We start from the raw sequence: 13,786 nt of genomic DNA, 5'->3' as shown, positions 1-13,786 counted from the left end.
GAATCTGACCAGAAAATACTTGCCACAATTTGAAAGAATTACCACAGGAAAATAAATAAATAAAAACAGAAAAACAACCATCTGTCACTCCAAATGGCCAAAATTTAGCTCAGAGATAAAGCTTGTAGCACCACTATAGTTTTGGAGGGAAATGAAACACACACGATATTTTTAAATTAGCTCTATCTAACCCATCCCATACCTGTGAGAAAAAGCTCACCCTTTCCAATATACTTTATTTCCAATGCTACATGCCAGCTGTGACAGAGATTGGCATATGCTCACTCAATACTTTCCCTCTTCCTTGGTATGAATTTACACTTTGTAGACTTCTTGAAATTGTTTGTCACCTTTACTCAGAGAGTTAAGACAAGGTGTCTTCTTTATGCCTTCTCTTCTCTTTGACTGCAGATAGAGGAGACCAGGCAAACTTCTAGCTACATATGAGAGATAAGAACCATGGCATGAAAGGAGCCTAGGTCCCTGAGTGACCACATGGAGCAGAGTCTCAGTTCCTCTGACCTGCACCGAACTTCGACAAGAGCAGAAAATATATTCTTATTTTGTTAAGCTTCTTCAGGTCTGGAGGTTGTTTGTTATAGTATTTAGCATCCCCTTATTAACCTACTTCTCTGCTAAGTTAGTATTACAGTCAAGTATATATTCTTATTCTTTGGGTTTCTAAAAATATATGTTTTTCACTGTGGAAGGACTTTGCTATGGCAAAGCCAGTAGAAGCTTTACAAAGTGTTTCTCAGCTGAAGTTATTCTTTGTATCTTCCTCACTCATGACTCATACAATGCCCATTCTAAAACCATTTCTTTCTTAGCTACTATAATTCACTTTCAAGAATAGAGAAGTCAGTAGGATAATGACCTGGGAGTTACAGAGAGAGAGGCTAGCTGTATGAAACAAAGATGAGATCACCTTATACTGAACTACATAACGATGATTTCAGCATCGCAGAAGTGTTAAATCATGTTAGGCCACTAATTTTGGTCTTGCTGGAAATTTTCATTGCTCTACAGGGTAATAAATTATTCCACAACCAGAGATATATGGGAAAAGAAAGAAATTCAGGTAGCTAAGTTGAATTAGCCTTTTCTTGTAGATATTGCAGAGTTCTCTACATTTACTCTTTGTGAGCAATGTGCTACAATTCTTTGGGGATGACAAACACAAGGAACACGTTAGAAACTTAAATTCTACTGTTTGACACTGTTTGAATTTTGAACCATTGTTTTTAGTTGGAAAAGTATAAAATAATAAACTTAGATGTTCTAAGTGTGGCCTTCAGAACTTTCTTTGTTGATGCTATCATGAATGTACATACTAAAAGTGAAATGGAAGATGAATAGTTTACAGGGTAAAGAAATATTTTCCATCTTCCCAATCTATGGTTTCAGGGCTCCCCTAAGGCCTCAAAATGAAGTCTACTTGGTGGTCTCAACTCTAACCCCTGGAGAATGTATTCCACATCTCCAACACAGAACACCTGATTCTGCAGAATTTGACACTTCTCTGCAGTCTCCACACGGAAGAAACAGAGGACTTGACATGCATGGAAATTAAATTATCTTCCACCCCTAGAGACATTCTGTCCTCCCAGGTCAGGGTTACATGAAGGTCAAATGAAGGAGTTCAAATTTCAACCAATTCCACACTAGCTGTGAATCGACAGAAAACACATCCTTTTGAGTTCTTGATGATCTGCTACATTTTACATGAGCCATCAAAAATAAGAATAAAATAAACACACCAAGTAAATCAACTTAAAGGTAAAATAGTTTTGCATTATCAAACTAGGTGATTACCTTAAAAGCCAGGAGTTGCCTCTAGAGTGTGAGTTTCCCACAAGTTTGCAAATGTGTAAATAAATTCTGAGACAGTTATGAAAATTTAGTCTGTGTTGGTGAAGACTGACCCGAATTTTTCAATTAACCTTCACAGAAACTTAAAAGTTGTTCACATGATTTTGTTGATTAGAAATTAACAACTTAAGTAATGTCTGAATGGCTTAGATGCAGTCAAAACAAAGATTTTAGGACTCATAATTAAGGCCTCAATGAAGATGTAGAGGCACTTAAAATATGAAATGAAAATCCTTTTAATGAGAATGAATTATTGGTAAGCATGAGTGCCCTTTCAATGAATAATTACATTAGACTTACTTAAATGTTACATGTTTTCAAAGATAATTCTCACTCCTGAAAGTAGATTATTTTACCAGTCTACTTCCCCTCAATTTCTTCTTAGCTGACATGTCCAGCCATCTATTGGCTGAAAAAGGGTAAACCTCTTCAAATCAGGAAATTGAAAAATATATACAACCCTAGGGAGGAGGAAAAAATTTAAAAAATAAAATGTTAAAAATAAAAAATAATGATAATAAAATAATAAATATAAAAATATATACAACCCTAATGCAAAAGGATGTTTTCAGCCCATTTGGACATATTACATTTCCCACACCCAGGCACAGTTTGGAGCACTTAATGAAATTAAGTAATTATGTCTAGAAATGAGAATGATTTGTTTCAAAGCCCTTGAAGACACGCAGACTTTGAATGCAGAAGATATGAAAGTCTTCTGAGTTACTACAAGTCACATATTCTCCTCTTCTTTATTATTTGTGCTGCCTAATCCATGTCCTAGTTATTATGCAAGAGAAACAATTTAAAGAGGTAAACCTTCTTTCCTTCCTCACTGGAGTTTACAACAGTATTAATCTGTGGATCCACAGACTCCATCAAAGACCCAAATGACTTAAACTGTGCTACCTATGGGTAGCAGCAGGTAAATACAATTAGACAGGTACGTTTTCAGAACTTGGGCCATTCTTTCAATAATGTGCATGTAGGGTTTGAAGTCATATTCATCATCAAGTTCTTCAATCAATTGTACTCACATTTTTATCATCATCTGCTAAATCAAACTCAAAATTTCGACACAAGAATTTCATATCTGGGGCATGCGCAGTAAGTACAAGTGGCTATGTAAATATTCTCATTTATACAATACAAGGAGAAAAATTAAAGAATCCTAAGAAAGAGGAATGCAAAGAAATGCAATGTCCCACAAATAAATTAACAATAGCAATGTGAAGACAATGTGTGATGCAGCTAACTTCTCACCTAAGACTGCATTATTATCTTCTAATAGTTTATATTTTCATTTGCTTAAAATAATCAGGTTTCTACCTCCTTGGCTCATCAGCACATCACTATTTCTCTCAAAGGGAATTTCTCCTATCTTGTTCCAAAAGAGTTTCCCTGCAACTTGGTATTTTCATGGAGAAGGTTTCTTTCAGGAGCAAATATTTCCCGTAATGGGTCTAGGTCAACAGCCTTACCTAGCTCACTTTAGGTCTGAAAATCATTACTGTCAGGGCCTCTCAGACTTTAGAAGCCTGTATGCCCAAATGTGTGCAAGGGTAGAGTCACTCTTTCTGGTTAAAACTGCAAAGCCTTTTTGAGAGGCGATTAAAAATATCCTGACGAGACATAAGCAACCACCTCTAAAGTGAGGTGGGCAGCAGCCTTGCTAGAGACAGTCCCCCAGGGTAACTATACTTACTGGTGTGTCCACGTTCCTGGTCCCATCGGTGTCAGGTGAGGACAAAGTTAAGCTGACTTTCTGCCCTCCAGGAAAACTGAGATCAATCTGATAAAAGCACAAAACTACAGAAAGTTCCTATTACCAAAAGGTAAATATGTATTCCTCAACCAAATAGTATGTATTACTTGCTCACTTCTTTTAACTAAAAAGTAATAACAAGTAATAAATGCTGATTGTAAAAATATATAGAGATACAGATACATTCATTTTTCCCCCATAGCATAGCCCTCACCAGACGTAACCTTCACACACCACTTTTATGCAAAATGAACCAGCTGAGGTCTAAACCCAAGCACTTTTATTCCAGATTCTATGTTTAAATATCATGTGATACTGTCCCCAAACAGATAAAATGACAAGTATTGAGTGCAGGTGGAAGTAGAGGCAGAGATAACAATGGTGGTTCTATATAGATTAGGCAACAGAGACAGAGGTTGGTGGAGGTGTAAATGTGGGTGTGGTGTAGACACAAGTATAGACATGGATGATTTGTGTTATTTTTTGTTTTTCTTACATCAATAGGATCATTCTCTGTGTATTATCCTGGAATTTTCTTTTCTTAGTTCTGTTTTATTGAGGTATAATCTATATACAATTTATTGGAACTTTTTTATGATACTATGAATTTAGTCTACTGTTGTAGAATCACCACCACAACAAAAATATGGAAATTTTTTCATCATCTCAAAAAGTTCCCTTACGCCACTTTGAAGTCAGCCTTTCTCTCAACTCCAGGACATGGCAAATATTGATCTACTTTCTATGAGATGTAACAATATCTTAGAAATTATTTAATAGGAATGGTAAGAGTGGAATAAATTTCAGTGATTTTGCAAAATATAATCTGTATTAGATAAACTGTGACTTATGTTTCATATGTTTATAACAGAATTTTTGTAGTACATTAAAGTGAAATTATAGAATAGATTTGTACAACAGCCGTTTTATATTCTTTTATTCAAAATCTATAGCAAATGCTAAATAAGAGCAATATAGACCTCACAACATTTCTTAAAAAAGATTCCCAAGCATTAGGAAGAAAAAACAGCTAGCTGTCAATTTACCCTCCTTCAACTTTTCTGAAAAGCAAAGGCGGTAGGAATAGGAATTAGTGGAAAAGAGTGGAAAAGGGAAAGAAACATTAAAAAATTATTTTGCATATTTAAAAAATACATGTATAAGCTTACTAAGTGTGATAGAGTAAAAATGCATTGAAGAGTTTCTCAGGGCCTGCTCTTCAGCTAAGAGGCCAGGTTTGAAAATAGTAAAAGAACAGCCAAAAAGACAAAGGACTTGGAAGGTTTTAGGGGAGGGGTTTCAACTTCTTAGGTTGCTGATGCCAAAAAATGGAAGGAGTTTTGAATAATTTCTTCAGCACAGCACAACCATGACCCTCAAATATCAGATTTAATATTCTCATGTAGCATAAGCAACTACAAGTTTCCAAAGGAGAGCAAGTACATTTTTTTCCTTCAGATTAATTTTTTGGCAGACTAGAATGTGCCCAGAGGAATCCACAAACGATATCCATTCACACATGCAAAAAGAGAACACTAAGGTTATTGACTAACACATTGATAAATTGTATCCCAGCCAGCAGCTGGTTTTCATGGAATTGCTTTGCCGTGTACTGAAATGACAGAAGCAAAATGTCTGTGTTTTCTCTATGTGGATTGCATCTAGTAGAGTAAAGGATTAAAGAAAACAATGCTATCTTACTAAAAATTCTGTTATACTTGTTTTGTGTATTCAATTAAACTTGTTGGCTTAAGCAGGTGTAATTTGATGGAAGATATATCATCTGGATGTTCCTGGAAGGGATGAAAAAGTGTTAGGCTCATGGATCAGCTGCAGGATGGCATGCTGGAAGCGTGATAGAAAAGTAAAAGGTTACTTTTCCAAAACTTATTCTTTGTACCAGGTGCTTGGGAGTCAAAGGCTCTGAGTATTGCAGGGTCAGGGTGCACACTAGAGATAGAGTTGTATAATGTGGTCCCACTGAGATGACAGCTAGAGTGCAGCAATCTCACAGCAGAAAGATCCTTATGAAGCGGGGCTGTTTCACTCTGGGTATTAGTTCTCCTGTCTGTTTTTCTGCCCAATCAGTCCACCACAATGCCTAAGAAAGAATAATCCCAGTCCTTTGCTTCTAAAGCAAAGGGTTTACTTCTACAAACCACCAAATACCACCAAATACCACCAAGTGATCAAGAAGCTTAGGAATTCAAGCCCAGATTTTTAAGCCAGAGAGAAAACTGCAGTTGGATATTAATGCCAGTGTTTCGGTCGGCTTCAGAGGACTCAAGCTTCCAACCACTGAGCACTAACAGCTCAGGCAAGTAGAGGGGCTTGTGGATTTCCCTCCACCTGATCCACTTCAACAATTCTAGCCTTAAAAGTTGGTAGTAGGTAAATTAAGGCACACGAGTTGAGTATGTTTGCTAAATTTTTTACACCTTTCATCATTTCATCCCTAGATACAGAATGGATTAGAGATTAGATTATCTGAGGTGAGAAGATAGCATTTCTCAATTTGGGCAGCAGATTGGATTTAAAAGATAATTTAAGAATATTGATCTCAAGAGTGAAGTAGGAACTAAATTTCAATATATTGACTAAATATTTATAACAGATGCTAAAGAAACCACATCTGTCTATTGCTTTAATTTTAATTAAGGTTATATTATTTTATTTGCCATTCATTGCAGAAAAATAATGTCTAGTATTTGCTTAGAACTTCATTTTGAAAACTAGATAATTAACCCTCACAATAGCCATATCAGGTAGGTAGCTATGTTCTTGCTTTATAATATAAAATTGAGTCTCAAAGAGGTTCTGAGACCTTCCCAAGAACAAGTAATTTTTAAGTGAGAGAACTGAAGCTAGAACCCAGGTCCTCCATGTTTCAATTCAGTGACATTCTATTGTGCCACAGCTGTCTCCTAAGTCAGTTATTCCCCCAATGAGAATGTGGTGAAAGTTACAGAGAGTGAATTATGGAGAAGTTTAGAATTTTGAGACCCTAATGATTTATAAAACTAGATATTAAAAATGGTTCTCTAAGATCCTGAAGCCACTAATGAACTGATTTATTAACACTGGACTCCCTTTATCTGGCCTGAAACCCCCAGGCTGAGTCATGCAGAGTGTCCCAGAACCTGAAATAGGATCCCTCTCAGTTAGTGGGAACCAGAAGATGGAAATGAGAAAGGAGGTCTTGCCTGTTGTTGAGACAAAATGTCTCAGGGCTTTTGTTAGGCCCTGGGGATAATTTGGTTCCTGGTATAAAAATCATTCAATAAAAGTAATTGAACTTTATACAAGAAAATAGTAAGTTTCCTTTATATATTTGTTAGCAGATATTTAGATAGATCAATAGTTTCCGTTCCCAATTAATTAAATTGAAACTCAAGCACAAGGTCTGAAGAAAATTAGATTAGAATCCAAAAGCAAAACAAATCAGAAACACCTCAGTAACAAATCAAATTACAATTTGTAACTCTAATAATTATTTGTTCTTCATCGAAGAAAATATTTTTAGTATTTTGTGCTTGAGTTCCTAAGTATAGTTATGTAAATGTAAAACTCTTGCTGCTTTGGAATAGAGTTTTTGAGACTATTTAAGATGATGTTGATAAAGTGAGTTAGGCCAGAATATTTATTCATTTTAGCAAAAGAATTTATATTTTAGTCTGGACAGACTATGAAAAATCTTTTACAATCATCATTTGTTTCCTACTTCTCAATTTAGTCAATTTGATAAAATAAAATGTCACTGTAGCATGTGGAGAGCCCTCTCTTAAAATTCTTCTTGTGTAATTTCAGCAAACAGGAAAACCACATTTTTTCATTTTGTCTGTAATGTCTGTTGGACCATACACATGTATGAAGATCAAATTTTCACAGGTATTCCAAAGATAGATCTTAAAAATGTGAATAGAATATATGAGGGGGAAAAACATTTTTTGAAACTTGAAATTAAACATATTGATTCCAAGGCTCTCATTAGAAGTTATCTTTATAACTGAGATGACTCTATTTTTACCTTTCTTTCAAAATTTTTGTGTCAGCTGTTTAATTCTGCTTACAGTAGAGTCAGTAACATTGCTGTTTGGGCCTATTTCAGTGCTTAGTTTAATATAATACCTAAGAATGCACGAAAAATAATAAGACTCTCTAATTAAGCTTAGAGAGTAGCTCTGATAAAAGTTTGCATTTTCCTCATTGTTCCACCAGTACTACAACCACCACAGTGCCCTGAGTTTATTATGTAAAAATATTTAACTGCAGTCCATACATATCATTGTAAATACCTTTATTCAACTAAATCTAAGTACCCTGGAGATTGGATCACTGCTTTTTTAAATTTACCCCAAAGTCACCTAAAAGAGGCTTCTACTCTAAGATGGCAAATAAACAATTGTTAATTAAACTTGGTCATTCATTCTGATATCTTATACTTGATTTCAATAAAGCAAGATCTCAGCCTGAGGCATAGGGCACTCAACCATCTTTAGAGTCATCAGATTATAATAAGTAAGTATTACATATAATCCCAAAGGCTGAAGTCCTTCTGACGCTCTATTTTTTTGGCAATTTAGCCTTTTGGTGAGAGTACGTCTGCTTGATGGATGGTCTTGAACAGGAGTTATGTGATCTCTGGCCTTTGTGTGATAGAAATTATTTTTTGGAAAAACTGTGCCTTATATAATCCATCATGAAACAATCTTTCAATTTACTGTTGTGACTTCAGTCTTCCCGCACCAGCATAAATGTGCTTCAGATAATGTTAGTCCCAGTTCAGATGGAATTCTGCGTTTGGCAATCCACCCATCATTGCCAGCTGGAACAGGGCCTTCTTTTAGTTAACAACACACGTGTAGAATCCAGTCCCAGATACAGGACGAGCTATCTGTTGAACATGGGTTTTTTGTGTGAACACAGCAGATGTGGAAATGCTGCTCCAGCCAGATCCATGCTGGAAAGGATTCAGGGGGCTCACTGTGGCTGGACGTGCCAAGAGATCCCGAGGCCATCAGTCATCTCTATGCCACTGAATGGCGTTAAAAAATGTCATTTGCGGTATCGAAGCAGGAGTTTTGTTTTTAATTGTGTTTCTTTTAAGTAGTCACATCTTTCACCGAGAAACTATTTTCTCACAATGTTTGCGTAGGTGGGAACCGGCAGGAGAAAGATCTTAAAGAGTTAGAAAATAGAAAACTACCAATTGCCACTTGAATTGGTTTTTGGCAAAGTGAATATTTCATTTCTATTTCGGCTGTGGTTTCACAACCTTGAAGAAGGCAAAGTAGTTGTGCAAGTTACTTGATTACTTAAAATACGGATTCTTAAATCAGTCGCTCCATCTCTGTTTCAAATAACATACAGTAAACAATCTGTTTGCAATAATAATAGGAATAAAAATTTCCCACTTCCCCCAGCTAAATGAATGCTGATACTAGAACTGCTGCGTTTACTTTGCACCTGGATTCCACTGTGGTGAGTATTTGGGAGATTCCTATTCCAAGAGAAGATTCCAAATGGCATTCTGGCAGATGACAAAGGATACAAGTGTACTTGATCTTTATATTAATTTATAGGCAGCCATGTCCCAAGCCTCTTGGGCATCCTAGCAAAATTAGAAAAAAGAAAAATAACTAAAAGCACATCCAAGAGAAACATATCCAAATAAAACCAAGTTAGGAGCTCAAAATAAATAATACTATAATGAATACCACAAACTACAAAGGAAAAACAAAGCTTTAAATTACTCAGAGTAATTTGAGGCTGAAGATATGATGAAGATATGATTAACTAATTAATAGTTGCAAAGTATTTTGGAGCAATAAAGCTTCCTATTAATGAGAGTTTTATGAGTATAGAATAATGATTCACAAGATATCCTTCCCAGCCAGCCCCTTCTTGATTGCATCTGGCAGGAATAATTCTAGGTTTACAAGCTGCTCTCAGCAACTGAGGCAGGACCAAGAGTAGAGCATCCACTGTTTGATTTATTTCGATCGTGTTTCAAAATAAATTGCCTGGTCAATTTAGCTTCTACAAAGGAAGCTGAATAATGTAATTCTTAATACGAAGAAATTATTGATTTAAGTAGGGGAATTAGAAAGGTAGAAGTCTTGTTATTAAATGAAGAGAAAGAAGACTTTAAAAAATTTATTAGACAATTAATTATATTTTTGATTTACCTGAGAGTGATGGAGTGGGAGTACTTTTTCCTAGGAATGGTGCAATGGGATAAGTCATCTTAATCTCAGAATATGTGTGCAAGGAATCTATGATTCAAAACCAATTCATGGTGTTGATTAAAGTCTAAATTTAAATGTTTGGATCATCTTTACATGAAGTCAAAGAAAACAAGGAAATTTCAGCATATGAATTAAATTATATTTTTTGATGTGTGGTTTACATAATGAAAATAATTTACTATGTCTTCTCATTGTCTGGGTTCTGAAAGTCGCACAGTATACAGAGAAGCTTAGAAATCATAAAAATGAATTTAGGGTGGACCCAAGAAGTTGGCACTGTCCTATGAACCATACCAAAGGGATACTACTGAGACAAATAGAGTGATGTCAAGATTACATCTATAGTTGAGTTGTTGAAACCTTTGTCCAGGCATAAACATCAATATACTACCACCATGTGGAAACCACATAGCAACAATTTTTAACAAGTTTTGCTTTCTTTGAATGACTGAAATTTGAATGTGAAAGTGAGAGGAAAATAAAACTCAAAGCACAGCATCAGCAAATTTGTTCAATATTTTAATTGAATAGATTAAGATATCTGCCAAAATATTCAGGCTTTTATAATGTTGAAATTCAAATTTAAATATAATGTAAGTGTATTTACAAATAAATTACATAGTCTAATATAGTAGTTCTCAAATTTATATTTAAGCAGAAGAGTAATATGTATATATATATTTGCTTTTTTAATGAAATAAACAAAATGTCAACATTTTTATCTCTAAAGCAGATAAAAATAGACTGGCTAAACCAGCGCTTCCTTGTTTGGCCTCCTCCTCATATCGTATCATAATAATTTATTTACTTGATTTATTCTCCCATAACATCATAAGCTCATGAATGTAGAAACTATGTCTGTCTTTTCCCTTTTTATTTCCGAATATCATACACAGTGCCTGACTATAGTTTTAGTAAATAATTTTTGAAGAGAGGTGAAAGGTAAAGTGGAAAAAGGGAGGAGACATAACCAGAAGCTTAGAACTTAAAAAGTACCATTCACTACATGTGAGCATGAGTATTTGTATTTGGATACTCTGGGCAGTGAAGTGTGTAACTTGTGCCTTGGAATGTGTAACATGTCATAAGACAAACATGAAAAAAGTTTCGCAAAGATGTTCCCATAACCCTTGCACATTTCTCTACTATAACATTCATCATATTTTACTTCAATGTCTGTTACCATATGTGCATCGTCCTAAGACCGTATGCACTGCAAAGGTGATGACAATTTCTTAGCAAATTTAAGTCCTTGACTTTTTGCACAGTGCCTAGAATGTAGTAGGTACTCAAAAACTACTTGTTGAATGAATGATATTTTTATCTGCTTGTAGAAGATTTTTTGGAAAAGATAGTATTTAGTTACAAAATTTTCATCTGAAATATATTTGTGTATATTTTAACTCTTACCTATAGCAAAGCATGACTAGCAAATTTGTTATTAAATAGAACTAATCTGTCTTTTATTCGATATAATGATTTATCCATTGGAATCATGACACCCTAGCTTTTTCAGAAATGCTGACTGCATAATTTTTTATAGTGTGGGAAATTGGAAATAAGCCATATATCAAGAAATTGGATAATAGTCAATTATAAAAATGTTTATGTATATACCTGATGGAAAGATTGTATATATAGAATTATGATTCTAAAGGGCATTTAGAAGTGCTTAAGATAATTAAGATATTTTACTTTTTAAAAAAGGACATACACTCCAATGTATTGTCAAGTGATATTTCTATGACTTGGATATATCATAATTTTTCTGATTGTTGGCTTACCTATGAAATGAGAAGCACAGTCTCTTTCCCAGTGGTATAAGTAAATTTATACTTATAGATCAAAATGAATTTTATTCTCTCAATCTATAAATTCAGTTAGTCAAGGTATTTTAACTTCTGATGATAAGAACAGCTATTTCTTCTTAGTGGGCATTATATAACTTTTGCTTATTTACTCAGAATGTAAAAAGGGAAGGGAACTAACATTTTTGAACACTCTAATGTAACAAGCATTTTACTTCGTTTTGACAGCATTTGATTATATTCGATTCCTTTTTTTTTCATTTTTTAGTACATGACAAGAGAATAATGAGAAAAGTCACCCTCCCAAGGTGCCTCCAGGAAATGATCTACTCGGTCTTGAGAATCTTGTCCCAGTCACTGGCCTGCGTACCCCATATGTTTATCGGTGACTTGGAGTGGCTGAGAGATCACACCTACTACGTTTTGGAATTAGATTAACACAAAAACATGAGAAAGATACCTAGTTTCGTTGAAGAATGAACTGAAACCCAAAATGACCATGATGAAAGGAAATAAGAGCAAATACTTGGCAGGAAGGCAGTGAAGAGAAAATAATAAATATTCAGCATGGGGAAGAATGGGTTTGCCACAGAGGCTAAGAGGTGCTATTGTTTATCTTTGAACATGAGTCAGCAGCACACTGCTATTATTTTAAAAATCAGCAAGATAGAGAATGCACTAACAAAAACAAAACATGCAAGTCCCCTGAAGAAACTGTCCCAGTGGACATTGGTCAAGCACTTACTAGAGTACTACATCCAGTTTACGGTCCAGAAACTAAAGAAGGATAGGGAAACTTGGAGAGGAATGAGAGTAAAGCAACAGAAAAGATTAAAAGTTCAAATAAAAGGATCTATGAGGAATTAGACTGCATAGAGAAGAGGCTGTAAAAAAAGTAACCTTTCTAAATGTTCATATACTTATACATTTTTCCCATAAACTCTGCACTTATCTGGGAGATTTTGTAGTCTTTTCTTGAGCCCTTTGTAGCCTTTTAATAACAATGAATTAAAACAGTCTTTGGGTTGGCAGTGACAGAAAGAGACGGAAATATTGGATGCTAACTGTATCAACTTGTTAATTACCAAAAAAAAGTGTATAATCATCTGCAGAACGTCTATTACTGATACTTCAAATCTAACAAATTTCCTGTCAGATGTATTTTTCTCCTCATATCCCCTTATTTTATTTAGTGGAATCACTGTGCATTCGGTCACCTGAAACCAACAGGAGCCATCTTTCCCTTACCGACCATGCTGAACTCTGAAGTTCTACTGATTTTACCCACTAGTAATTCTGAATCGACTACCTCCTCTCCACTACAGTTGTTGTTATCTTCATCCAGGACCTTATCATCTCTTATTCGGATTGTCACCATGGATTCCTAACCGTATATCCTAACATTATTCTTTTTCTATTCAAGCTCACTTGCCACACTATCATCCTAAAACATCACATTTGATTTTCCCCCTTCTCTGCTTAAAGACTTCAGCTAGCTCTATATTTCTTTTGTAGTATGAGGTGCAATACTTTCATGTGCCCACCTAGCAGCTGGCCTCAATCCCTTTACATTCCTTCCAAGTAACTATATTTCAGCCACAATGAAACTACTTGCCACATTCTAACTAAGCTCTAGTTTTCTTTCATGTCTTCATGGTTTTACGGTGATTTTTTTGCTCTGCCTGAAATGTCTCCACCCCCTCTCTCTGGTCTCTGAATTTATATGTATTTGCATTTTCTTAGAGCTCATGTAAGATGTTACACCTCCCCAAGAATTCTCATGAAAACCATGACCAAAATCTAGGTTAGATTCCTTGCCTTTATGCATCTTGGTGCTTATTTCCATCATAGCACTCTGTACACTAACATCTGTCAGGTTCGTGCCTCTCCATTCAAGTTGTGAGCTTATTAAAAACAGAAAATGTATCATTTGCTACAGTTATATCTTTGTATTCTAAGTGCCTGGCACACAATGGTCAGTCAATAAATGTCCCCCCTTAAAAAATTGTCTTCTCACTAGACTACAAATGCCTTAAGACATATCATGTCTTATCAATATTTGTATATTTATTAAATGAAAATTGAAATAATAA

Source organism: Pteropus alecto, unplaced genomic scaffold, assembly GCF_000325575.1.
Source record: "Pteropus alecto unplaced genomic scaffold, ASM32557v1 scaffold5, whole genome shotgun sequence".
NCBI lineage: Eukaryota > Metazoa > Chordata > Mammalia > Chiroptera > Pteropodidae > Pteropus > Pteropus alecto.
The sequence above is the reverse complement of the archived record's forward strand: the minus strand, read 5'-3'. Positions refer to the sequence as shown.